This window comes from Balaenoptera musculus, chromosome 14 (genome assembly GCF_009873245.2).
Source record: "Balaenoptera musculus isolate JJ_BM4_2016_0621 chromosome 14, mBalMus1.pri.v3, whole genome shotgun sequence".
NCBI classification, from domain to species: domain Eukaryota; kingdom Metazoa; phylum Chordata; class Mammalia; order Artiodactyla; family Balaenopteridae; genus Balaenoptera; species Balaenoptera musculus.
The window spans coordinates 67,300,749-67,315,693 of NC_045798.1; positions in this window are offsets into that span (position 1 = coordinate 67,300,749).

Sequence of the window (14,945 nt, forward strand, 5' to 3'; positions counted from 1 at the left end):
TGTGAAAGAAAAACATATTTTTATTGAGTTTGAAGTATTATATAGTTTTGTGTACATTTGTTACAGCAGTTAACATATCTTAACTAATATAAAATGCTGGGTCAACAGGGAATTCGGCTCAATATTCTGTAATAACCTAAATGGGAAAAGAATTTGCAAAAGAATGGATACTTGTATGGGTATAACTGAATCGCTTTGCTCTACACCTGTAACTAACACATCATTGTTAATCAACCGTACTCCAATATAAAATAAAAATTTAAAAAATGCTGGGTTAAAAACCTCTGGTTTGTAAGGAAAAAGTAAAATGATCAGTGGTTAAGGGGTTAAGGGGGAAGGAGGGATAAATAGGTGGAGCACTGAGGATTTTCAAGGCAGTGACACTATTCTGTATGCAATTATAATGATGAATACATGTCATAATACTTCTGGCAAAACATAAAATACACAGTACCAAGAAAGAACACTATCGTAAACTATTGGCTTTGGGTGATAATGTGTATCAATGTAGGCTGTAGATTGTAACAAATGTGCATTCTGGTATAGGTTGTTGATGGTGGGGGAGGCTATGTCATTTGAAGCCAGGGCATATATGGAACTCTTTGTACTTTTTGCTCAGTTTTGCTGTGATCCTAAAACTAATTTTAACTTAGGAAAAAAAAATACACAAAAACATATAAATGTTTTACACATTTATGATATTTAGTTTGTACTACTTATTTGCTCTGATCACAGACTGCCTGGGACGCTCCCAATTTGTAGCGTAGAGCCTGATAGTATTTATTGTTAATCCACCAAGATGACATAGCAATCCTAAATGTGTATATACTAAACAACAGATCTTCAAAATATATGGAAAACAAATGAATAAACAAAACCAGAAAACCTGATAAAGCTGAAAGGAGAAATAGACAAATTTGCAATTATAGTTGGGCCCTTCAGCATCAGTTTCCAGCAATTGGTAGAGCTGTTAGCTGTTAGAAAATCAGCAAAAACTTAGAAGGACAGAGTAACAGCATCAGCCAACAGGATCTAATTGATATTTATAGATTGCTGCATACAACAGCACAATACACATTGTTTTCAAGTGCCCATGCAACATTCACATACATACACCTAGGCTGTAAAACTAATTTCAGTAGATTTAGAAGAATTGAAATCATATACAGTATGCTCTCTGACAATAATAGAATCAAACTAGAAATCAATAGCAGAAATAAAACAAGAAAGTATCTAAATACCTGGAAATTATACACTTCTAAATAATTCATGGGTTGGGACTTCCCTGGTAGTCCAGTGGTTAAGACTCTGTGCTTCCAATGCGGGGGGTGTGGGTTTGATCCCTGATCAGGGAACTAAGATCTCAGATGCTATGGGGCATGGCCAAAAAAAAAAAGGAGAGAAAAAAAAATTCATGGGGTCAATGAGGAAGTCTCAAGGGAAATAAAAAAATACATTGAACTGAATGAAAATGAAAATACAACATACCAGAATTTGTGGGACACAGCTAAAGCAAAGCTGAGAGAGTAATTTATGGCACTAAATGTTTATATTAGAAAAGAGGTGGTGCAGTGGTTAAGACTCTGCGCTCCCAATGAAGGGGGCCCAGGTTCGATCCCTGGCCTCGGAACTAGGTCCCACACGCATGCCACAGCTAAGAGTTTGCATGCCACAACTGAGGAGCCAGCGAGCCGCAACTAAGGAGGCTCCAAGCCTCAACTAAGAAGCCGGCGAGCTGCAACTAAGGAACCTGCGAGTCACAACTAAGGAGCCCATGAGCCACAACTAAGGAGCCTGACTGCTGCAACTAAAAGAAGCCCACAAGCCTCAACTAAGGAGCTGGCGAGCTGCATCTAAGGAGCCCACAAGCTGCGACTAAGGAGCCCAACTGCTGCAATTAAGACCCGGCGTGATCAAATAAATAAATAAATAAATAAAAACATTATTAAAATGTAAAAAAAAAAAAAAGAGGAAAGGTCTCAAATCAATAATCTAAGTTCCTATCTTAAAAAAAAAAAGAAGCGTAAAATAAACCCAAAAAAGCAGAAGGAAAGAACTAATAAATAGCAGAAATCAGTTACATTGAAAATAGGAAAACAGTAGAGAAAATCAATGCAAAAAACTGATTCTTCTAAAAAAATCAATAAAATTGATAAATCTTTAGCAAGAGTGACAAATATGAGAGAAGACACAAATCACCAATATCAGCAATGAAACAGTATAGCACTACAGATCCTGCAGCAATTAAACGGATAAAAGGAGAATACTACAATTTTATGTTCATAAATTTGACAACTTGGAAAAAGTGGGCCAATTCCTCAAAACCCACAAACTATCAAAATTCAACCAAGACAATCTGAATAGTCCCGTAATGATTAAGAAAATTGAACTCCTGAAAAGATAAGGAAAAGCTCCTGAAAAGGAAATCTCCAGGACCTGATGGTTTCACTGGTGAATTCTACTAAATATTTAAAGAGGAATTTAAGACCAGTGTTATACAGTGTCCTCCAGAAAATAGAAGAGGAGGGAATACTTTGCAATCATTTTATGAGTTCAGTAAGGATGCTAAAACCAGACAAAGACAATACAAAGAAAACAAACCTACAGACAAAATCTCTCATGAACATAGGCACAAAAATCTTAACAAAATATAATCAAATCAAATCTAGCAACACATAATAAGAATCATACACCACCACCAAGTGGCATTTCTTTTATATATTTAAGGCTGTTCCAGTATTTAAAAGTCCATCAGTGGTAAACATATGTTCACACAAAAACTTGGACAGGAATCTTCATTGCAGCATTATTCACAATGGCCAAATAGTGGAGACAACCCAAATATTCTCAACTGATGGATGGATAAACAAAATGTGGTATATCCATATAATGGAATATTATTCAGCCATAAAAAGAATGAAGTACTGAGATATGCTACAACACAGATGAACCTTGAAAACATTATGTTAAGTTAGAGAAGTAAGTCACAAAAGGCAACATATTGTATAATTTTATTTATATAAATATTCAGAATAGGCAAATACATAAAAGCACAAAGCAGATTAGTGGCTGCCAGGGACTAGAGAGTGAGGAGAAAGGGAGTGACTGTTGAAGAGTATGGAACTATTTTTGGAGTAATTAAAATGTTCTGGGATTAGTGGTGATGGTTTGAAACTTTGTAAATGTATTACAAACCATGGAATTATATACTTTAAATGTGTAAATTATATTGTATGTTAATTATATCTTAAAAGGCCAATCAATATAATCTACCATATCAACAGTCTAAAGAAGAAAAATAATATTATCCCATCAATTGATGCAGAAAAGCATGTCACAAAATCCCATACCCATTCATGATAAAAACTCTCAGAAAAAGAAGAATAAAGGGGAACTTCCTCACCTTGATAAAATCTACAAAAAGCCTTTACTATTATAATTAATAGTAAAAGACTTAATACTTTTCCCCTAAAATCAAGAACAAGGCAAAGATGTTCACTCTTACCACTCTTATTGGACATAGTACTAGGAGTTTTAACCAGAGGAATAAAGCAAGAAGAAGAGATAAAAGATACACAGATTAGAAAGGAAATAATATTTATTTACATATTTGAATTATCAAATATAAACAAAAAGTGGAAGACAATTTCAGTGAAAAATTTCAAGTTTCAAAATAAAAGGAGAAAAATCACCAGAATTGGCCCCCAAATTATATGGAACTGATTCTAAAAAGCTCAATGTAAAGGAGTAGTTATCACAAAAAAGTGCAGTCAAGAAAAGCAACATAAAAAAAGAGAACTGAAAAAAAGAAAGAAAAAGAAAAAAGAAAAGCAACATATAGGCACCAAAAAGTTGAGAAAAGTAGAAAAAAATGTAATTGGCTAAATGAAGAGTTAAGCCCACTGAAACAGAAAGATAAGCTATGGCATATACCACACAAAATATGTAAAACAGTAATAATTGATTAAAAAAGTAAAACTAGAAAAACTAAAGAAGAAAATGAAGTACAAGTTGTAGAAAACAGGGAAAGAGAAAAATAATGAAATGAATCTGGAATCAGTAAATAAAAGTTGATAGAGAAGCCAAGGAAAATCTCTTTATAAGATTAAAAAGGAAATCTGATAATACATTGCAAATAAACAACATGATTTGAATACATCTTAAGTTTATGTTTAATAAATAATAAACTGTGTAAAGAAATTTGATTAATAAACACATAAGTAATTGCATTCTTTTTTCTTAAATTTCTGCCCTTATTTTGGATGACATCAACATAACTTAGGATTCTTTACTCTCCTGCAGTCTCCACTTCTGATTATCTACCTGTTTTCAAAATTTAATCATTCTGAAATGGTGGTTTTTCTAACTTCCGAGGTTCATCAGTTCAGAATTCAGCATCTCTACCACTAAGTTCTAACCCATTGGGGAACAGGGCAGTTTTAAATAGGGTGGTCAGGGTAGGTCAGTTGAGAAGGTGATGTCTGAGCAAAGACTTAGAGGTTAAGCAGTTAGCCAAGTGGAAATCTGGGGGCAGCGCATTCTAGGAAGAGTGTCACATCTAGAGCAACGGTCTAAGTTGGGAGCAGATCATGCAGGGCTTTGTAGGCTGTTTTATATAATAGGCTTTAGTTTTACTCTATGTGAAATGAGGAGCCGTTGGTGAATTTTCAGCAAAGAAGTGATATTTTCAAAGGTGTGGAGAATCTTTACTGTAGGAGGCATGAATAGGAGTGGAGTCATAGGAACTGTAGGATTCAGGACATTTTTTTTTTTTTTAATAAAGCTTTTATTTATTTATTTATTTATTTATTTATGGCTGTGTTGGGTCTTCATTTCTGTGCGAGGGCTTTCTCTAGTTGTGGCAAGCGGGGGCCACTCTTCATCGCGGTGCGCGGGCCTCTCACTATCGCGGCCTCTCTTGTTGCGGAGCACAGGCTCCAGACGTGCAGGCTCAGTAGTTGTGGCTCATGGGCCTAGTTGCTCCACGGCATGTGGGATCTTCCCAGACCAGGGCTCGAACCCGTGTCCCCTGCATTGGCAAGCACATTCTCAACTACTGTGCCACCAGGGAAGCCCAGGACATATTTTTGAAGATGGTGCCAGCTGACTCCGAGATCTTGACCGACCTTGGTGGCCTCTGTTGTGGCTTGAGTCTAAAGGACTGTTCTGTGATTTGATGTTTCTCATGATCCTTACTGCCAGTTCTCTTCAGCTTCGCAACCTTCGAAGTCTTAGCTTTAGGGAGGAGGAACAGCCTAGTTTTCCAGGCAGCCTATTGGCTGGTTCCTCTTCCTTTAGTGCATAATTGTAAATCTCTCTGCTAAACATCCTCCCTCCGGACACTGGTCCTAGAGGGGATGTGAATGACTCCTAGTTGGGGAAACAAACAAACAAACAAACCCTACTAATACTTTCAATTTTTTCCTTAAATTTTTTTCATAAGATTAATTAAAAAATGTTTTTTCTTAAAATTATATTTTACAATACTTTAACTTTTAGAAGGGAATTTGATGCTCATTTTGCAGTACTAGAGGGTTAATTTCTATAGGTAAGGAGAATATGGAAGCATTTCTTCTTCCAGTTTTTAGCAGAATATTTGAACCGTGGCCAAGTAAAATTCCTCTTAAGGATGAGCATGAAATATATGCTTTCTCTATCAATCTAATCTCTGACTCCTTTATTTTAGGTCATGTGTAGGAGTTGTTGAGTTTACAGTGGACAGAATGAATTTTGAAATATGCCAGCTGTCCACTAGGACCTGGGTTGAAACCATGAACTTATTTTATTCAGGTCCCTGTGTAATTGTGATAGAGTCATTGGTCCCCATGGTCAAGTTTGCACTAAAGTCATTGCACAGCAAAACCTCCCCAAGGCTACATTTTTATGTTTCATTTTCAGACTGTTGGTGCCAAAGGAGCAATTAAAATTTGTGAATAATGTCTGTTTCCCCCTTGATAAATAGTGTGGATGGCCTACAGTCTGTTCATATTCATGGCAAGGGATTTAACAGGCTATTGTGTTAGTAACAATGTGGATGCAAATTATAAACATTTATCATCTCAAAGTTTCATACAGTTTTCAAAGCAGTGTCAGTTGAAACAGATGCTCTAAACCCCCAAAATAAAACAATCTTTAGATGATTTCTCCAAAGTCTCCAAAAACATTTTGTCTCTCTGTAACTTCTATTTATTATATCAAATACTATTGTAAAATCTACTAGAAAGTGATGAGTAATGGATAAAAAGTTTAATGTAATGTCCTCTAAAATTTATTTCCTATCTCTCTAGATGCTGTGAGCTATTATTATATCAATAACACCTTCCATATGCTGGAATGTAATAACAAGTTCCCTCTGCATGTTTATTAGCATGTTTATTAGGAGGTAAACTACATATATGCTAGTGAAAATTACCCAATATATTTATCTATTTATCTCAGAATTTTACAATTGCTGCTGTCTTCACTCCTGAAAATCACTGATCCTAACAGGAAAGTCCAAAGATTTGAAAGTCTTCAAGTCGAACGGATATTTTGACAAGAGGGGAAAACTCTTTAAGAATCATTATTTAAATCTCCTAACATAGCAGGTTGGAGGAGACAGACATGGATCAACAAGTATTGACTAATTTCTTCTTTTTTTAAAACTTATTTAAAAAAATTTTTATTGGCTGCTGCACAGCTTGCGGGATCTTAGTTCCCCAACCAGGGATGGAACCTGCACCCCCTGCAGTGGAAGCGCAGAGTCCTAACCACTGGGCCTCCAGGGAAGTCCCGACTAATTTCTTCTTATAAGGCCTTGGACTAAGCATGTGGAAATACAAAGAAACATAAATTGTGGACTTGACCTCAAGAGGCTCATAATCTACTTGGCAGGATGGTCAAAAGTTAAAACGTACATGGGCAGAGAAGACAATCTAATAATTAAATGGATATCAGAGAAGCATATTTTAGGCATTTTGAAAGGAAATATTTTTGTGAGATAATCAAAAGAGACTTTATGGAAGAAGTGGAATTAGGCAGAGATTCAGGGGAGGTGAATTCTCAAGAGGTGAAAAGGAGGGCGTGGCAGCGTATTGGTGAGAAATACCCCACATGAAGGCAAAAGAGAAGCTTGCAGGCTTGGAAGTAGTGGTGGTAGGATTGGGAGGTGAATAGACAAGTTTGATTAAAGTGAGGGATAGATCTTTGGCAATGAGAGGAAGCAAAACTTGGTAATATGAAAAAGGCGAAGGCATTTAGACTCTACTCTGAGGCCCATCTACTGTGGGGAGGTTGGTTACTTGTGTAAGGATTCAGGTAGAATAGAGGTTAAGTCCCAGCTCCACCACATATGAACAATATGTTACTTAGTGATTTAACTTCTCTGAACCTCAATTTGCCCTCTATCCAATGGAGATTATGTCTACCAAGCAGAGTTGGGAGGGCTGCGTGAAATAAAACATTTCATTGTCACGTTAGCTGTCATCTCCTCCCTAGTAAATGGGCGGGGCAGGGAGGCTACAGTAAGTGCTTGTGAATAGGAAAATGACATCATTAAAGGGATGAATGTGGCATTTGGGAAATACTGGTTTTGTGATGGTGTGTGTGGTGAACTGAAGAAGGGGAGCATGTGTGTGTTGGAGATGAGGGGAACCAGGAAAAGAAGCTTAGTAGACCGAACACAAAGACACAAGGTCCTAACTAGACATACTGGCTATGGACAAGCCAGTAGAAATGATGAAGTGATTGTCAGAAGGGAGAAATGAAAGGATTTGGTGAAAATAGAGCCAAATGTAAAAATGAAATCCAGAAGAAAAATTGATTTAGGGATGAAAACAAAGGTATCAAACTAGTAGAAGAAAGTATCAAGGTTTAAAAACTTCTAATGGATGTTTGTATTTGGTTTGTTTCTGCTTTGTTTTGCTTTGTCTGCCCAGTACCCTATCCTACTCTTTCCTTTTGGTTAGCTGCTCTCTTCTCCCTTTGAACACATGTCTTTATCTGGCAAATCAGAGCCCTTTATTTTTTTAATTTTTAATTTTTTAAAGTTTATTTATTTATTTATTTATTTATTTTTGGCTGTGTTGGGTCTTCGTTTCTGTGCGAGGGCTTTCTCTAGTTGCAGCAAGCGAGGGCCACTCTTCATCGTGGTGCACGGGCCTCTCACTATCGCGGCCTTTCTTGTTGCGGAGCACAGGCTCCAGACGCGCAGGCTCAGTAATTGTGGCTCACGGGCCCAGTTGCTCCGCGGCATGTGGGATCCTCCCAGACCAGGGCTCGAACCCGTGTCCCCTGCATTGGCAGGCAGATTCTCAACCACTGCGCCACCAGGGAAGCCCCAGAGACCTTTATTGTCTTGGCACAGTGATTGGTCTGGAGGTGAGCATGTCATAAGGCTGGGCCAGTCAGAGTCCTTCCCCAGGACTTTTCTACGTGAAGATAAAGACTCTTGACCTCTCTGGGTGTAGAAGCTAGAAGGATATCTAGAGAGAGCTGATGGTAGGAGTATATGAAGTCAAATGGAGAGCACAGGAGATTAGAGGAGAAGCAGAAGGCGGGATTTGGAGGTTTGGTGATGTTGGTATTAGTTTCATTTCCCAAGATCCACAAAGTTGCCCTGATTTCTGTAGGATCTCTTTTTAAATTTCTGTGAACTACGATCCTTCTAACAAATCCCTTTCTGTTTAAGCTAGGTTATGCAAAAGAAATAACGATAGATGATAAAGTTTCTGCAAGCCAAAATATTATAAACAAAATCAAGTCAAATAAACTAGGAAACATTTGCAACAGATACAATACGTCAGAAAAGGTAACTATTCTTATTGCATGGAGACAGTTTATGTATCAATAAGAAAATATTATCATTCCAAGAAAAAAATGAGCAGAGGCCATGAACAGACCATTTGCAGAAGAAGAAATACAAACAGTCAACAAGTAAGAATCTGCCTCTGGCTTTCCTGGTGGCGCAGTGGTTAAGAATCCGCCTGCCAGTGCAAGGGACATGGGTTTGAGCCCTGGTCGGGGAAGATCCCACATGTCGCGGAGCAACTAAGCCTGTGCTCCGCAACTGCTGAGCCTGTGCTCTAGAGCCTGCAAGCCACAACTACTGAAGCCAGTGTGCCTAGAGCCTGTGCTCCTCAACATGAGAACCCCGCGCACCACACAAAGAGTAGCCCCTGCTCGCCACAGCTAGAGAAGGCCCGTGCGCAGCAACGAAGACCCAACACAGCCAAAAATAATAAAAAAAAAGAACCTGCCTTAATAACAATCACAGAAATATAAATCAAAACAAGAAAATATGCAACTTCACCAATCAAATTTCAAGGTGAAAAATATGGTAAAAATGCTTGGATATAATGTGGGTGTTTGTATCATTCTAGTTTTCTTAAGGACTCTTCTGCTTATGTATCAAGAACCTTAAAAATGTTCATAACCTTTGAAATATTCTTCTAGGAATGATCCTAAGGGTATAATCAAAGATGTGCACAAAGATATATATCCAAGGTTGTTTATTGCAGTGATATTTATATTAGCCTAATTGTAAGTGTCTAATTGGGTGATGGTTGAATAAATAATGAGGAATGGGTAGTCATATGATGAAAAATTATGAGTCAATATAAATCCCATTTTTGGAAAATACTCCTTGACATGGGAAATGCTCACTATATAATGTTAATGGAAATCAAGTAGGATGTAAAATAATGTGATATGGTCCCAATTATTATTATTTTATGTATGTGTATATGTATTTATATTTTAGGATGTGAAATGGGACTTCTTCTATTGTCTGGAACTTTTGGCCAAAGCCCAAAGCTGAGTAATTGATAACAAGTATCCTTACATTCTCAAGAAAGGGGTTAGGCACAGTCCCACAGTATTTAAATTAAAAAACAAAAGCAGAAAGGAAAAAGTGTAGTAGTCACTGTTCCTACCAGGAACAGTCTATATGAGATTTCTCAGAAAGGATGATTTGAAGTGAATTTTGGGGGATAGAATGTGCTTTTCAGCATAGACCCTTGTGCCTGATACTGCCGTGGAGGTATCCAAAGGTGGGAAGTTGGCTGGAGCGGTCCGCAACAGTAGGCTAAGAGAAGGGGTAGCAGTGGGACACAGGCCTTCCTTTCACCCTTGGGGTAAGGGTGTGTGGATTTTTCCATGGCGTGAGTGGGGTGGGACGAGGAGAATGAAATACCAGATCATTCACTGCCTCCTTTTCTGCTCCAAGTCCCTGAAGTACAGAAAGGCCTGGGCTCAGGGAAGAGAGAAGCATTGACTTGATCTAGATCGAATGGGACTTTTTCCTTCCTGCACACGAAACAGTTTCACTCTCTGAAGGTGACAGAAAGGAAAGCTATGGGCTCCTTCTGGATCATGGCTAAGGGCAGAGAATGGAGAACTGATGGAGCAAACTGGATGGCAATGGTCGGAAAAAAAAAGTCAAGCCACTTCATCTTTGTACTCCACCTCGCCCGTCCTGTTTACTCGTCACTCCTAAACGCATCCATCAATGTTGGAAAAAAACCACGCCAAAATGTTATCTGAAATCATCTCTGAGTGGTGAGAGTACAGGTGCTTTATAATGCTTTCTTTATATTTGTTTCTGTACTTTTCAAATTTTCCAAAATAAAACATGTACACTTTTATAAGAATAATAAAAGGCATATATCAATAAAAGAAAGATGGAGAGGAAATGGCTCAAGAGAAAAGAGAAGAACCAAGATCAAAATTTTAAAAGGGAAATGAATCGTCTCCTACTTAGTCTAATGAACACATTATAACTGTATTTCTGTTGAAATGCCTTTATATCTCTCCCTCTTTTCATTTTCATGCCACCAGCTAGTGCTGAGCCTTCCTCCTCCACCTTAGAAGACTGCAGTGACCTCATAATTGATGCATTTTCCTCCTATCAACATCCACACCACTGATGGAACCATCATCTCTAAACATGTTCTCCTCTTTGGATTCTTCCATTGCTTCCTGACTGTTCCAAAACAACCCCTAGCTTCAATCAAGGACAGTTTCTTTACAGTCTTTTTACAGTAGGGCAGTTTCTTTACAGTAGGCTAAGCTGAACCCTTCTTGGGCTCTAGTCAATTTCCAACATCCAAACTGACCTTTCAGTGTATTCAGGTTATAACTGTTTCCTGGAGCTCACCTCAGTTCCCACCCTTTCATTCATTTCAGGAGGCAAGAGGCACTTGGTTTGGAGGTTGGTTACATGTTAAACAGAATTCTGTACTTTTCTGAACATATAAATTGAATTTACCCAAAGACTTACAAATCCTACAAGTGATGGGACCATGCAGTATACTTTTGTGTGTATATCCCATGTCACATACTACATTGTTTAGCACATAATCGTCTCAGAACATATTGTTGAATTGATTGAATTTAAGAGGTTATCACAAAACTAATCTGTTAATTCATTACCAGAACTACTAGGATTCTGGTATTTAAAATAGCCCATTGGTTTCTTTCCCGAATGATGTAAACTTTCTAAATCTTTCTTTTCATTTGTGGTATGTGGTCATGTGAAAGTAATTTGACATCATAATATCTAAAATGTAGAGTAAGAGAGTGAACTTAGACAAGAGAAAACAACCCTTATTTAAATCCATTCGTACTTGTATTTGAAACTTAAAATGAATTCGTACTTTCATATTACTGTTGTCATTTTAAAATTACTTATTTGAGCCTCCTAACAATAGTTACTAAAAATACAGAAAACTTTTCTACCTGTTTCCCTACTTGACCACCTAGGAAAACATTTTTCTCTTGACCTTTTTGAGCAGATCCAAGGGAAAAAAATAGAGGCTCTTACTTGTTTTCTCTACACTTATATTTTATTTGTAAATAAGTTTACCCTGACTCAACACAAGCCAAGAGTTAATTAAAGTGCAAAAAAGAGAGGGAGATTGGACATAAACTAAGGTCAAATTTTCTCTCAAATCTACAAAAGGGCTATGTCCAGTGGGACTGACACACACAATGTTTCTGTGGGCTGAGTATTTCAGAAGCCATGATATAGAGTCTTAAATTTGATTTGACCTCATTAAAAAACGTAGCACTGGTCACAACACTGATCTACTTTCTTTTTTTAAAGTTTTTTCTTTTTTTTGTAACTCCATATTTGACCTCAAATTGAAACCCATGACACATTTTCTTTAGTCCCCACCCCACCTTCTACTAGAACCCCCAACTCCATTGCCCTCAGCAGCAGCAATGCTATAGACCTGGCCTGTCTGCTGGATTGAAGTTCAGGGGGGCAGCCTCATCTCTGGAGGACCCTGAAGCCCAGAGGCAGCTTGGCTCTTGCATCCCAACCCCTCTGAACTCTCCTCCCTATACAGCCTGGTTTTACCTCCCAGAGTCACACACTTCCTACTCCACTTTCTTAAAAATAAAGCTCTCTAGACCTCTGGCGTTTCCCTACCTTAGGGTTGGCAGGCTGCAGAAGGTGAAAGCCGGGTTGTTCCTGCTGATGGCAGCGGCAGAGGTATGTTCATGGCCGGAACTCAGAACTCGTTTAACCGTAGAAACCGAGGTGTACTGTTAGGTATGTTCTAGAGTACACTTAGAACTCCAGATGAGGTATGTGAGTCAAATGGACTTGTGTGAATTCTTCTGGGCATCTGCCTACTACTTTAAGGTTGTTTCCTTAGGAAAATGGCTTTGAGTTCCAAACAATTGACCATAAACTGTCTTTGTGTAGAGGGAGCCTGAGGGGCAGAGGCTTAAGTTGTTTGCCCGCTGTGAATTGACACAGGGGGGGGTCCCTCTGAGGGGCTCAGCCCTCTCTACCCCGACTCCAGGCCCAGGACTTCTGAACAGCTAGGGAAAACCAGGAGCCAACTTAGAGTGAACACCAGAAAGGGAAACAACAGACCTGAGTGGGGAGAGGATGCACAGGAACTTGGTGCAAGGACCACAGCTGGGGCAGGAAGGGCAGGAGCTCAGGGAAGGTATGGGTGAAGGATTCCACAAGGCCTTTTGGACCAGCCTCTAGAGACAGTAACAGTGTTGTATTGTTAAGTTAGTTTCTATTGACTTGTGCCAGAGTCACTGGTGGTAGAGTTGTCATAAAAAAGCAAGTGGAGCAGAGAATTATATCTTTAGAGTTGTCTAAGAAATGGAGGCCGGGATAGAGTTATTTTGAGGCCTAGAAATACAGTATATTACAGGTGCGTGCGTGCGTGCGTGTGTGTTTGTGTGTGTGTGTGGTATTCCGCTGTTCAGTTGGAACATAATAAATTTGTAGCTACAATCAAGCCCACCCCAACCTGGTGATGACAGGAGGTGTGACAGTAGCAGCAGGGAAAGCAGGAACCCTTATGAAATGATGAAAGTTTTGGAGCTACCATAAGGTAGGAGGAAGAATGATCATGGTCATTTATGAATCTGTGTGGGGCCCCATAGGATCAGAAGGAAGAGGTCCAGGGGCACTGGGATCCAGGGATTGAGATGGAGGGGTCTGATCTAGGTTTAGCAAGTACTTACTGATCTGGTGACTCTTGATTGTGTCCTGGGGAAACCTGGCTGCTTTTATATTCCCCTTGGTGTTTAGCAGAGTGCCATGCATAGTAAAGCAGCCCTTAGTAAGTGTTACTGACAGCCTAGACAAAACTAAATAAAATAGAATTAATATATAATAAAACTAAATATTTTGAGGCTCAGACAAAAGGCAAAAAGTATTACTGCTGCAATACTGAAGACACATGGTGTAGGTTTGGAAGCTGACTTTAGCCTTCGTTGTTTATTATCATAACCGTTGAGTGTGCCTATCCAGTCTTTGCCTTCAGAGGAACTGAATAGAATTAGGAAGAGAAACCAGCCTTTACTGTGACAGTTTAACATTTGTTTTATGGTCTTTAAAAGTGGTCTGCTGGGGCTCTGAGCCTTCTCTCCTAACTGAGAGTGTGGTGGGTAATAAGGTGGAAGACGAATCGATGGCAAAATCTCAATAGTGAAGGTGGCAGCGGTGGTGGTAATGCTGGGTAGAAAGGGATTTTTGATGAGACGTGTAATGCGTATTCTAGCCATTAACTCCTGTAGCTGGAAGGAGCAGTTCCAGGTGCTGGGAGTGGAGTATGGCTGCAGAAATGGGCCCGTCTATCCAAAAAATTCAGCCTACGCATTACATCTTGGCATATGAGTTGGCGGTGGAGGGCAGAAACCGCAGACTAGCTTGCTCTAGTCTAGGTGGACTGTAATAGACAAAAATGTATGCAACCAAAGTACTTCATAAATGCCAAATGCTCTTACTCATGAGAAGTGCCATTTATCATCCTTTGATTTAACAAACATCTGTTGAGCTCATATTATGTTCCAAGACCGTGGTCAGCCCTCTGGAAGTACTGGAGATGGCCTCAAGTTTCTGTGCTTTTATGACTATAATTCCTCAAGAGCAGGGACTTAGACTATCTCATTCATTTTTTTTTTAATTTTTAATTTTTTAAAAATTCCTGTGGGGTCTCTTTCCTGGAATTTTTCAAAATGGTGGTGGAAACAGTAGCTCTCTTGCTTCTTAGATTCCAGAACTGCTGGCAGACATGTCCGTTGCCACTTGGAGGGCCTTGAGAGAATGAGCTCAAACTACAGCCAGAAGCCAAATGAGGGGGAGAGCAATACAGAGGGAAGAGAGACAGGGCAGGACAGAGAGTAAGTCCTGACGATTTTAGAATTTAGTTGTGAGGTCTTTGCCACCCCTACCTTTTCAGCATCTGGTTTTATGAACCTATTGCAGTTGCCTAGGGTAATTTGACATGGGTTTCCATGACTTTCAGCCAGAATCCTGATTTACACGATGTTCAGCACTGAACCCATCCATCTTCCTCTCCCAAAGCTGCATCTCTTCCTGTTTCTTGGTTAACAGTTCTACTCACAGTCTTGTTCCTCAGGTCAGAAACCTCTGGAAGTCATTCCAGAATCCTTCCTTCCCATTACCCCTGATAGTTAATGATAATCAC